A 14,426-nucleotide genomic window follows, 5' to 3' on the forward strand; every position below is an offset into this window, starting at 1 on the left:
GCTGATGTACAAAAAAATAATCGGAGTGGAAAAACAGCTGCGAGATGAAATAACCAAAAGAACCACGCTATCTATTAAGTAGAAATGTAATTCTTGGTTGTAGATGCTGATTGCTGTCTTGCTGAAACAGAAACTCTTTCACTTGATGTTGCTCTACTAACACAAACATCAATTGCTCTATGTGAGCCAATCAAAACTTTTGTCGGGGTTTCTCGATTGTAACCGGTGACTAATTAATTTCAATACGATTACATTCACTAGCATGTGTCTATGAAAACCTGCTTCCAGTAGCACATGGTTGTCTCAACACGATTAGTTAATTGTATTCGGTGGGTATCGAGGCTCACATAATTAGCATGGGTGAGTTCGATGCTGTGTTAGCGGAAATAAAAATCACGGACAACTCCAATCATAAATAAGGAACCGTGCGATAAGGGATTTACATAAAATGAAAGTCGAATAAAACAAACATCACTTTCGTGGATCAAACATGGTAATTATCCACTGTTTGCAAATTGGATATAGCTTATTGGCCAAGTCATGACATATAAACAAGGAACTTGGAGTAGTCTGCAGAAGGTACCATTGCACAAAACTCACATGACTGTTTATAACCAATTAGGTTGTAGGAAACTCAGTCATGGTTAGCTCATAACAATTATAAATCTCTCTAGCCATCTCTTTCTCTTATTATATATATTTATAAAATATCGATAATATAAATGACATGTATTTCAGTGTATGGTTGGCAGGCACGGATAGTCTCATAAACGCTTATCAAACATAATGTGTTTGCGTCTGTCTTTATTTTGTGGAACTTTTCATACACTGTATTTGTCGTTTCTCATCTTTACTTGAAATATTCCTATGAAACACCATAATTAGGAAAATTAAAATTATATTGCTTTCCAAATTTGCTAGTTATTGTTCTATTCAATGCTAGTGTTTATATTCACTATTTAATATTAGCATTACTGCTGAAGACAAGAACACAGACATGAATGTGGTGTGTCCACCTTAATGACTCGTATGTACTGTTCCGATGAGATACGTTGTTGCTCTAACATTACTATTCCATATATTCTCACAAGCGTACACTTCTTTTCTCCACACTGAAAGTACCAGTGATTGTGGTTCGACCATTACACGTCCGAACGCTTGTCAGATTTGCGATATGTATGTTGTGTGACAAAGCCATGATGACAAGTATATCATAATTACAAGTTTTTTTGGTACATAGGGGCGTGTATTGCCTTGATGGGATCATGACATTAATCAATCTGTCTTTTCTTACAACGTTGAAAAGGCTTCATGGCCAATAAGTAATAAATGTCTGTGCACCAAAGCACGTGGTTTTTTTTTTTTGGGGGGGGGTCAAAATATGGCTCGGGGCAACGGCCAAGAGATGTATATGAAAGTGATATTAGATAAGTTATGAGTGTCGAAAGTTTCATTACTATATATATATATATATATATATATATATATATATATATATATATATATATATATATATATATATATAATTCATAAGGAATGCTTGACCTTTGTCCGTGATTGAGGGTACAGTTGTTGCCTACTTGACCATAGGTATTTTTTGCCTACATGGCTTTTGCAGTGATTACGTGTGGTAAACAAACTGTTTACTGTTCACTAACATTAAATTCAAGCGATAGCCTTATGTATGAATTAGTGATTTTTATTTTCTATTACAAATGCTCAGGTTTCCAAAACATTCTGCTGCGTTGTAGGTTAGGTGACAGTTTGTGTATAAAAAAGATTTTGTAAACAAATATTTAATTATTGCTTAATATCGTTACTTGGGAATATGTTAGCAAAGTTAAATTGTGCTCAGATATAATTTGACTAGAACTATTTATTTAAATTATTTATTAGATAATTCCAAAATGCTGATTTACTTTTGGATTTAAGAACTACCGTTATGATTATTGGGACATTGTGCATCAAATCATTGAGCCTTATCTGAACATTCAATACTACTTGACTTCATTCGGATTTTTTATTTCTGACTTGAGATAAAACATTTAGAATTATTTAGGACTTAATTCACAATAATGTTTGTGTCTTTCGATTCTTCACTATGCATTATTTGGGCAATACATTATTTTTGTTAGTTTGCTACAACTGTTGGTTTTGCATGTTTCTATTACAGAGTTAATGATCATAGAGTTGTAACACTGCTAAATGATCATCAGGAACACATCAAATAAATGGTCGCCTGACTTCGAAATAAATCATGGCATATCAGCCTATGACATGCTGTGGTCGTATATCAATTATACACTACTGTTGGAGGTTTCATGTGATCGGATGTGATTAATTAATGCGCCATTCTAAACCTAGTTATGTTTTCCAAATTTTAAATGTTTTTTACAAATTCGTATTTATAAAGTACATTTAGATACAATGCTAAATCACAAAGTTTCTTTCGACCTTAGCCAAAACCAGTTTGCAAAGATGAAGAGAGTAATAAGAAATACATGTGGGGTCACAGTGAAACATTCTTCGCTAAAGTTAACTAGAGATGGCCAGCCGTTATAATTTCAGAGACAGGTTAATCGATTCGGTGCAACTTGACATTACAAAACACATCTCAATAATATTAAAGTTATCAAAGTCACAGGTGACTTAAATGCAAAAGAGAAGTCATAGACTTCAGTGCCGTTGGCTATGATGATTGCAAAAACTGCATTCAGAACCATCGGAATCCCATCCTGAATGGATCGGGAAAAGGGTGTTTCGTTGCATGCCTTCACACAGATGAGAATCGCGTACCAAAAATGAAAAGGTCCTCAATTATCCAGCTGTCATAGCAAATTTTATCTAGAGTAGAGCCTCATCCATTGTCCAGTTTTGATTTACTCATGATGACAAAGCCAAGCTAGCGCTTCCTTGGCATCCTCAAGTTGGAAGAACATAAAGGCTTGTTCCGCCAGATACAGTTGTTCATTTTTGAAATGATAGCTTTGACTGAGTATTTTATCGTCGCTTTATTAAAGGGGAAATACGAGGACCTGCCGGATATGTGGCATATCGCTGTTGAAGCGCTGTGTGTATTCGAGCGTTTTCCCACATCTAAATGGGTTATCGACTCTGCCTTTCAATTAAAAACTACTCTTCCAATTATACTACGCCTGTCAGCATTAACGGACAAACTCTCTCTCTATAACACATACACACACCCACACACATACACACAGATACACATAGGTAAAATCAACAATGTTGGACCTATTAAGGTCTGTGTTAGAAACTATTCCCTTTCTTGTTTCAGTGCACCAAGTGTCAGGGATGGAATCATTCATACTGGAGTATTGGCTATCGCTGCAAATGTGGTGGGAGTAAATGAAATCATACATTTCTAATGGTAAAATAATTCTTTGTGGGATTGGAAACAATTATAAAATCTACATAAAAGAGCATATTCTCAAATAATAACAAACACATCTGCATAGATGAAATATTTATGATTCTATTCGCATGATTGGTCAACTCTGTTTCATTAGTTGTTATGCTTGTCATTGTGACCTATCTTTTCAATATCTTATGGAAATACTATTGAAATAAATATGACCAATCCTGCCTTAGAAAATTATACATCTAAAGGAGCTAAATATACACAAACATGAAAAAAACAACATGTCATACTCTGTCTTACATAATCAAATAACTTCCATACGCACAAAATATGATTATTTGGATTGTATGGGCATATCAAATAACTTTTCAAAGTCGTTCCAATATAATAAGACAGACAAATTGTATTTGTGCTTTTGTAATGGTCAGATGGGAATAATAACTATTTTATGATTTGTCATATGTATTCTCCTTCTTTTCAGTTTTTCTGGATGGTTCATACAGAGTGAAGAGATCATTACAAAATTGGACGAGACAATTCCCCAAATAAAATATATGTGCATGATGTAAATAAAATAAATGAAATATTAAACTGTTTATTTTAGAAGCTCATATTGTTAGAAAGTATGCTTATTTAAGATTTCTTGTTTGTTGCAGTTCTTAGTATTGATGGAATACATGCATTAATAATTAGTAGTTAGATTGCATTACATTATTAATTAGGGGTTTTATGGTGTTGAAAAGTGATTTTGTTAGTTTAGAAAACTGACACAAACTTAAAGGTTGATATTTAAGAAATGACTTTATAATGTGTAACATTAATCAATTGTAGTGTAGTGGTGGAAAATGTGGATATATTCTAATTACATAAACCTGTCTGATTATGATTGAAATGCTTGACAATAGTAGCACCCTTTGTTCAATTTGAATATAATTTGTTATTAACGTATGCTGCAGTGTGTCTACAAATGATCACAGCTAATGTGTTGTACTTAAATCTAGATAATATTACCGTCGTGCATATATTATTCATATTTTACAATCCATACATACAAGTTTGCTGAATGTGACGTCATGGATCAACAAGTCCAAAAAGATACCAGCTGAAACAGGGGAGTATAATGATTGGTCATATTTGTACATGGTGTTACGGGTATCTTAACTTCATGCAGTGTGTATTATTCCACCAAATTATATACTCCTATATTATATGATAACACTATTTTTGAGTGTCTGAAATCTGTATTATATTTACTGAACTGTGCTATTTATAATGAACATACAATTGTGATACCAAAATGTATGAATGTGTAATTGATAAAAAAAAAATTCCATTCCGGTTAATACTTTAAATAGGGAATCTGTATTTTATGAATACTTGTAACATTCATGTACCCTGAAATGCTTCCTATGGTATGTGCATGTGTGTGTGTGTGTGTGTGATTTGGATTTGTAATGTAGGTTTAACAATTTTTCAGTCATATCACTCCGATGTCTGCAGTGTGGCAGTTTATAGTGATGTCTAGCACTGGGGCATCATGCCGCAGATGTGTAGTGTGATGTCCCACCCAGCCAAATAATCCTGACCAATCCTAACACTAGCCTCTTAATGCTGAGTGCCAAGCAAGGCAGCTGTTAATACCATTTTTATAAGAATTTGGCATGACTTGGCAGGGAATCGAACCCACGACCTCCCGCATCCGATGTGGACGTTCTAACCACTAGACCACCGGAGCGGTCCCTATGTTATGCTTGACATTCAAAGTGAATCAATTATATTATAATGAATATGTAATTAAGTAAATCAGAAATTAGATCGCATACGCAAACACAAGTAACACATAATTAATTCTATTGTAATTAACATATTCAAATAAACCATAGGTCTTATTTGATTACGGTGTCTTTTATAATCTGTCCTTCTGGATTGCCTTATACAGGTATACCTTCAGAGGCCCAGCAGTAAATTGTCTACAAATCATTCTACTTAAGCCCGATTTTGTCGTAATGACTGGTGTCAAAAAATGAATATTTGTTTTTAAAAAATTGTAACCAATGATTTTTTTTTTTTAAATTGTAACCATACACAGGATTACATCTAGTTAGTTAAGTTATAAATATTTACTTTTCACCTATTATCTTCAGAAGAAATACACAGACCCACGAAATCACACAAGTACACCCACACATGTACAAGCACACACACACAAAGACATACACAGATATATATATATATATATATATATATATATATATATATATATATGGACAGATATATTGGCAGGCAGACTGACAGAGACACCAACAGATAGATCAGGAGTCATTACCATCAGAATATTTGGGAGGTGCAACTTGCCTGTATATATATATATATATATATATATATATATATATATATATATATATGAAATATCATCATGTCGCTGAATAAGATACTTGGTGATAATGTTACTTGCCCTGTACACCAATAACGTGTAATGCATTAAGATACAGAACATCTTGAAGTAAACATAGCTCTGATAACTGTACAAGCAGGATACAAATTAGCGGTTTCAATATCGATTTAATTAAGTTTATGTTCCAACCAGACTTTTCAGTTACAGGTGGATTAAACACGACCTAATACCCATTTAGACCATTGCCTATTAATATATGAATTCCTATGATTGGTAAAGAGGTCGCTGTTCTGACAGTCATTGGTTCTGAGATTAAGTCTGATGACAGGTTTTGACAATGGATACGATCGTTAATAATGTTGCACTCTTCCCAAATGAATAATAAGATTTCGCTAGAAGAAGAGTATTATTCAGACACAGTCAGAGTACCTATTAACAAAGACTTTGAGTAGCTTCTGTGTACATTACAATTTTAATGGGGATGCCTTGGCATGATCGCCAGTAAGTGATACTGAATCTTCTGAAATGAACGTTTAATGTGTTTCCAAAATAAAATCAGACCAGGGTTTATCAGACCCAACAAAGATATTGATCTCAATGCACGTTCCTGACCTTGACTTCTTTGAAAAAAGAGCTTGGAATAGCTCTGTCAGTTTTATATTCTTTGTTTCAACATGGAGCAAGAAAAAAATGCCTTGCTCATTTTTTACACTAAGTGCACCGAGGAAAAGATAATGACCTCTCATCAGTAGAATGAAGTCACATATCCTCACTTAAGCACCGAAAAATTATTATGCTTTTTACTCAGAGATATGCGTGGTCAATTATCGTGGCAAGCATTGATTTACAACTTTGTGTTCGCTATGATGAGTAGAAGCAGAGAGTGCTGCTAAAATAAAAAATATAAAATTATTTTGTCAAATAGATAAACAGTAGTAAATAGGAAGTACATGGTATTGGAAGGCAAACGCATCGTGGTATTGGGACGCAACAAATTCAAAGCAACCTTCTTTGGAAAATGCAATATCTGCAGCAGATAATGCCAATGCGAGTACTGCAGAATACACACGCACATACTACCTGAAGGTCTGTGGTCACCATCCGACCTGAAATTTGGCATCGGATCAAATTATGTAACCAGCCTTGCCAACCTTGTGGATCTGTTTGGTAATATTATTAATTTACTAAGACAGAAATTAAAACCACATAAACATGTTGCCGCCCATGTACCTTCACAAAGGGATATCAAAACAAAAGAACAATAGAACAGAAATAGATAAATATAGTCATCAGGAATGAAGTGATCACAGTTCTTGATTCTGACACAATACCAAAAATCAAACAAGCCATCTACACAATATCCTAATTAGGAAAACACTTGTCCCTGCCCTTCATATAAGCACACCTGCCGCATTGCAGCTAAGAAGCCTCGCACAGCAGCACGGTATACATACACATGCTAGTATTATTGAGTCACACCTTTGTGCTGAATCAATAACTATTACTGGCACCACCATCACCAATGATATAAATATCTAAAAAATGTGCGTGCAAGAACAATACTCGAATACCCTAGAAATGACAACATTATGATAGTGTTCGTGCTGATGAAGAACAAACTGGTTGTCGTGCATCTGCTATCAGCACAAATGCAACTGAATATATTCGGGCAGGATCACAACAATCACGAGTGACCGAATTCAAATTTCAGAAGCAAACTGGTGAGTTGGAAACTCATTTGGCCATTATTCAGTTCACCTACAAACCAGCAAAAGACTCTCAGTAACTGCTAACAGAGTCAATTCCCAGAATAGCAGCATTTTTGTTAAACTTTGGTCATACTGGGGTCAAAGCAGACAATGATCTCAAAGCTCGTAGTTATGCTCTTTAGTCGTGACAAAGATGGATTCAAAACTGCTACTCCGTGGACTCACAGTGGTGTCCGTGTGATCCTGAAATGCACAGAGAATAGCGCCATCGGCTATGAAATTGGCAGAGGCATTGAAAAGGTTCTTGAAATGTTGGAGAAATACACCAATGCAGGATAGGGTTGGACTCTCGAAAGATGTGGCCAGGTCAATGTTTATCTCTCTCCCTCTCTATCACCCGTTTATTGGATCCAGTTACATAGCAACACAAAAATGGCCACCTCCCAGGTCAGTGATCAATGTGAAGAATCTTGAAAATCGTTGGTTTGAGTGGGCAATCTTGTTTGCACTATAACTGGTGCGTGACAATCAATACTTGCCCCAAAAATAGCATCTGGACAAACAATATATTAATTTTACTATATGTTCACTACATTTGTTTCTCAATACTGACCTTTCCTTTGTGTGACAATCAATACAAATCATATGTTAATCGAAAATACCTTTAAAGATGACTTCATGGTGAAGTTCTCGCCAAAGGATAACCTGCATTTTTTGAGAGGCTGGACTGTCAACAGAGCAGCATGTAAACAGAACACATATTTCACTTCCTGATAATCACCAAGGCCTTATTACTCATTGTGCACTGTCGCCAAAATACACATATAAAATAACAACCTAAGCTCATATTCTCAAGAATAAACAAAAACCTTTAAATCCCTACCAAAACTTCATAAATGTACCTTATCTGTCACCATCAAAATAAGAGAGGGAAAAATGTTCTAAAAATAGACTAGAACTACATTCATGGGTACTGAATGGAAGTATTAATTGTGACCTGACTCCCGACAGGCTCACATTTTATGGTCAATTTTAGTCAAACTTATATTTGCATGCCACATCTATTTCAACTTTATACATGAAGTCTTTTTGAATTTCCTTGCAAACAAGACATGTGACACCTGTCAAAAATTGTGTAGTGCTGGTGTTCCACAGAGTGCCAGTTTTGGACCAAGTGCTCTTGAGAAACCAAAACTAAATTTGCTATATCTTCCTTAATTATATGAATTTTTCAATGTAGTCAAAATCCAATTGTAACACAAGACAAGGCCTGTCTGGAAATGCATTTGAATTCTAAAATTGTTGATAAATTAAATTTTATTGAAAATTTAAAAGAACATTACAGTTTTAGAATCTAAATATTATTGAAAAACTGAATTTTTATACAAGTTTTAAATGCAGTTTGACAATTTTAGTCAGAAAAGTTGATCAATAAATGGTATCTAAAACAAATGATAGTCTGGGTCTGTACAACTGATAACATTTTTCCCAGGGGTAATGGAGCAACAGAGCTCATAGTGATTTTGGCAGCAAACCACAATATGCCTGTCAAGATGCATATAGGTTTACACACTAACAATGGCAAATGCTATATGTTAGGTACTTAGGCAGTTGCTTGTATAACTGATAGCGCACTCAGATTTAAAGTTTTGATGGGACCACTACCATGTTTTACAGCAAAAATGCATTCCATTTCAATGTCATTAACTTGAAAAGGCAACAATGGGATAGGAAAATACATTTTCTAGGGAGGCTCTATCGTAATGAAAAATGGTGCTAATCTCTCTCATGAAGACCTAAGCCATGTCTTTGAGGCGCTAATATATCAGTGTAGTGATATGAACTAATCTTGGTCACTTATGGCAGTACACTGCACATGTCCTTATGAAACCTTGATAACACCATCAGGCTACTGGAGAGCCTCCAAGCTGATCAAACTCTAACATTTTGTTCCAGATACCAAGCTAGACCTGAAAAGACAGAACATGTCTCACTTAATTCTAGAAAACAGTAAGATGTAGGTAAATGAAGTCAAAATGTGTTAGACATGGTGATTTCAAAATGCCATTAAGGTTACAAGCATGGGCAAAAATATTAAACTTGACAGAGTGGCACTCAGAAATGTGAATCAATGACCATCTATTAAAGTGATAAATTCATCCTAAAAATAAATCAGGTTTCTAGAAGTATATGTATCCATTTACAGGTTAAATAACTAATCAGGTAGACTATGTATCATGCAGTTTAAGGCAATGTTGGGGCGGTGAGGTTTGATCATTGGTGCGAACATTAGTACATACTAGTATACAGGAAAGTCAAGCGACAATGTACTAAATACAAATATATGGCTATAAGCAGTCCTATTCATGAGGGGAAAAATATTTGGATATTGCAAGTGAATAGAGCCAAATGTGATCACACAGATCGACTATGGGTACAAAAAAACCTATATCATCAACTAAATGTGAAATTCTGATCCCCAAAACTTGTAAACAAGGATGGAAATTTGCATTTGTGAGACATATACAATGTACTTGTTAAGATCAAATGTGCAAACATAATTCAAATGATCAATTTGAACATTTATCATGCATTTTTAAGGAACATTTATAGTGCATTTTTAAGAGTGTTGGTTACCAATTATTAAGCTCAATGATTCTATGGAATCAGATATCAGCTGATGCTATAATACCACACTCTGTAAATGTACTAAATTGAAATGTTACCATACATAGGCATATTCATGATGAAAATAACATTTTGGGATATTTTCAGTGCACACAGCCAGAAATGTGCCTTACAGATTCACTATAGGTACAATGTCAGCCTATATGATGTACTGAATGTGAACTTTTGATCCCAAACATTGTAAAGTATATGGATGTTTGTTCATGTGGGATATGTAATCAGTTGCACAAAGTTAAATCAAAATAATCTGTTTGAATATTTCTTATGTAATCTTTAGATTGTCAGTTAACAAATATTATTAGTAATTAATAATGCATAAAGCAAGATGGACCATTAGATTCCCCATAACATCATATAGGCCACAATGCTGCACTACGCCAATCAATCTTAACCAAACTGAACAATAAAATGGAATGCATTTTGTGTTCAACTTGCATCATTTTCGTGTTGTTTTTTTTACATCCAAGGGTACATATACCTGAAGAAAGTATATTTTATCCCTTTGACCTGTATTTCATTCTTGGACAGTTTAAAATGGTTTAGTAGAGAACTTGGGTAGGTATTAGTATTAAGTTTACATCTCTGTCCTCTCACTAAATACATTATAACTATGTTTATAAACAGTTACTGAAGGCAATACAAGCAGCAGATTATGTGTTACTCAGGATGTGTGTGTGTGATGTGATTTGGATTTGTAACGTAGCTTTAACAATTTTTCAGTCATATCGCTACGATGTCTGCAATGTGGCAGTTTATAGTGATGTCTAGCACTGGGCAGACATGCCGCAGACATGTAGCATGATGTCCCACCCAGTCACATTATCCTGACACCAGGCTGACCAGTCCTAACACTAACCTCTTAATACTGAGTGCCAAGCGAGGCAGCTGTTAGTACCGTTTTTGTAAAGTCTTTGGTATGACTCGGCCAGGGATCGAACCCACGACCTCCCGCATCCATGGCGGATGCTCTAACCACTAGGCCACTGGTGCGGTTTGTTACTCACGAAGTGACAACATCATAAACACATAATTAATTGCTTGGACCCCTAATAAATAGTTTGAATGACCAAAACAAACTAGAATTTTGTCTTCATGCATTTTAAATGAAGGTCTCATTTTGACTTACAAAGATATTTTCTCTGACAAAATTTAACAAATATCCAACACTGGAGCTTGTATATGGTGTAGAAATATATACGTGCTGATATCATTTAATATCATTCAAAAAAATATTATATATGTACATTTGGAGGGGGATTTTTATTTTTTTATTTTTTTAAAAATTTCAAAATAATTTTTAAAAATAAAAGTTAATATTTTATTTTTTATTTCATTCTTATTTTTCAAAGTCAATATACATAACATATTCAAATATCATGCGTCTATCATTATTAATATAGATTTTATACCAATTTAAACTTTACTCCAATACTGCACTGACAGGTCATAGAACACAATCAATTTTACTATATGTTCTCTACATATTTCTCAATACTGACCTTTCCTTTGTGTGACAATCAATACAAATCATATGTTAATCGAAAATACCTTCAAATATGACTTCACGGTGAAGTTCTTGTCAAAGGTTGACCTGCATTTTTTTTGAGAGGCTGGACTGTCAACAGAGCAGCATGTAAACAGAACACATATTTCACTTCCTGATAATGACCAAGGCCTTATTACTCACTGTGTACTTTCACCAAAATACATATATAAAATAACAACCTAAGCTCATATTCTCAAGAATAAACAAAACCCTTTAAATCCCTACCAAAACTTCATAAATGTACCTTATCTATCACCATCAAAATAAGAGAAGAAAAAATGCTCTAAAAATGCTCTAAAAATACACTAGAACTTCATTCATGGGTACTGAATGGAAGTACTAATTGTGACCCGACTCCCGATAGGCTCACATTTTATGGTCAATTTTAGTCAAACTTATATTTGCATGCCACATCTATTTCAACTTTATACATGAAGTCTTTTTGAATTTCCTTGCAAACAAGACATGTGACATCTGTCAGAACATGTGTAGTGCTGGTGTTCCACAGGGTGCCAGTTTTGATCCAAGTGCTCTTGAGAAACCAAAACTAAATTTGCAATATCTTCCTTAATTACTGGAATTTGTCAATGCAGTCAAAATACAATTGTAACACAAGATAAGGCCTGTCTGGAAATGCATTTGAATTCTAAAATTGTTGATAAATTAAATTTTATTGAAAATTTTAAAAAAAAAACGTTGCAATTTTAAAAACTAAATAGTATTGAAAAACTTAATTTTCATGGAAGTTTTAAACTCAGTTTGACAATTTTAGACAGCAAAGTCGATCAATAAATAGTATCTAAAACAAATGATAGTCTGGGTCTGTACAACTGATAACATTTTTCCCAGGGGTAATGGAGCAACACAACTCATAGTGATTTTGGCAGCAAACCACAATATGCCTGTCAAGATGCATCTAGGTTTACACACTAAAAAAACAATGGCATGTGCTATGTGTCAGGTACTTAGGCAGTTGCTTGTATAACTGATAGTGCACTCAGATTTAAAGTTCTGATTGGACCACTCCATGTTTTATAGCAAAAATGCATTCCATTTCAATGTCATTAGCTTGAAAAGGCAACAATGGGATAGGAAAATACATTTTCTAGGAAGGCTCTATCTTAATGAAAAATGATGCTAATCTCTCTCATGAAGACCTAAGCCATGTCTTTGAGGTGCTATATATCAGTGTAGTGATATGAACTAATCTTGGTCACTTATGGCAGTACACTGTACATGTCCTTATGAAACCTTGATAACACCATCAGGCTACTGGAGAGCTTCCAAGCTGATCAAACTATAACATTTTGTTCCAGATACCAAGTTAGACCTGAAAAGATAGAACATGTCTCACTTAATTCTAGAAAACAGTAAGATGTAGGTAAAACTGAAGTTAAAATGTGTTAGACATGGTGATTTCAAAATAACATTAAGGTTACAAGCATGGACAAAAATATTGAACTTGAGAGAGTGGCACTCAGAAATGTGAAGCAATGACCATCTATTAAAGTGATAAATTCATCCTAAAAATAAATCAGGTTTCTAGAAGTATATGTATCCATTTACAGGTTAAATAACTAATCAGGTAGACTATGTATCATACAGTTTAAGGCAATGTTGGGGCGGTGAGGTTTGATCATTGGTGCGAACATTAGTACATACCAGTATACAGGAAAGTCAAGCGACAATGTACTAAATACAGATATATGACTATAAGCAATCTTATTCATGAGGGGAAAAATATTTGGATATTGCAAGTGAATAGAGCCAAATGTGGTCACACAGATCGACTATAGGTACAAAAAAAGCTATATCATCAACTAAATGTGAAATTCTGATCCCCAAAACTAGTAAACAAGGATGGAAATTTGCATTTGTGAGACATATGCAATGTACTTGTTAAGATCAAATGTGCAGACATAATTTAAATGATTTGTTTAAACATTTATAGTGCATTTTTAAGGAACATTTATAGTGCATTTTAAGAGTGTTGGCTACCAATTATTAAGCTCAATGATTCATTGGAATCAAATATCAGCTGATGCTAACACTCTGAAAAAGTATTAAATTGAAATGTTGCCATAAATAGGCATATTCATGATGAAAATAACATTCTGCCTTACACATTCACTATAGGTACAATTTCAGCCTGTATGATGTACTGAATGTGAACTTTTGATCCCAAACATTCTAACATATATGGATATTTGTTCATGTGGGATATGTAATCAGTTGCACAAAGTTACATTGAAATAATCTGTTTGAATATTTATTATGTAATCTTAAGAGTGTCAGTTAACAAATATTATTAGTAATTAATAATGCATAAAGCAAGATGGACCATTAGAATCCCCATAACATCATATAGGCCACAATGCCGCACTACACCAATCAATCTTAACCAAACTGAACAATAAATTGGAATGCATTTTCTATTCAACTTGCATCATTTTGGTGTTTTTCTTTACATCCAAGGGTACATATACCTGGAGAAAGTATACTTTATCCCTTTGACCTGTCTTTCATTCTTGGACAGTTTAAAATGATTTAGTATTAAGTTTTCATCTCTGTCCTCTCACTAAATACCTTATAACCATGTTTATAAACAATTACTGAAGGCTATACAAGCAGCAGATGTGTTACTCAGGAAGTGACAACATCATAAACACATAATTAATTGCTTGGACCCCTAATAAATAGTTTGAATGA

General features: G+C 34.1%; 1 long non-coding RNA gene across 1 annotated transcript; it reads left to right on the forward strand.

The window, feature by feature from the left end:
• Positions 1 to 1,585: 1,585 nt before the first annotated feature.
• LOC149770753 (uncharacterized) lies at positions 1,586 to 11,492 on the forward strand. Its single transcript, XR_016418476.1, has 2 exons — positions 1,586 to 3,388; positions 3,861 to 11,492. It is a non-coding gene; the product is annotated as an uncharacterized LOC149770753 (long non-coding RNA).
• Positions 11,493 to 14,426: the final 2,934 nt, after the last annotated feature.

Source organism: Sinohyriopsis cumingii, unplaced genomic scaffold, assembly GCF_028554795.1.
Source record: "Sinohyriopsis cumingii isolate HCF-2022 unplaced genomic scaffold, ASM2855479v2 utg002414l, whole genome shotgun sequence".
In the NCBI taxonomy this organism is placed as follows: domain Eukaryota; kingdom Metazoa; phylum Mollusca; class Bivalvia; order Unionida; family Unionidae; genus Sinohyriopsis; species Sinohyriopsis cumingii.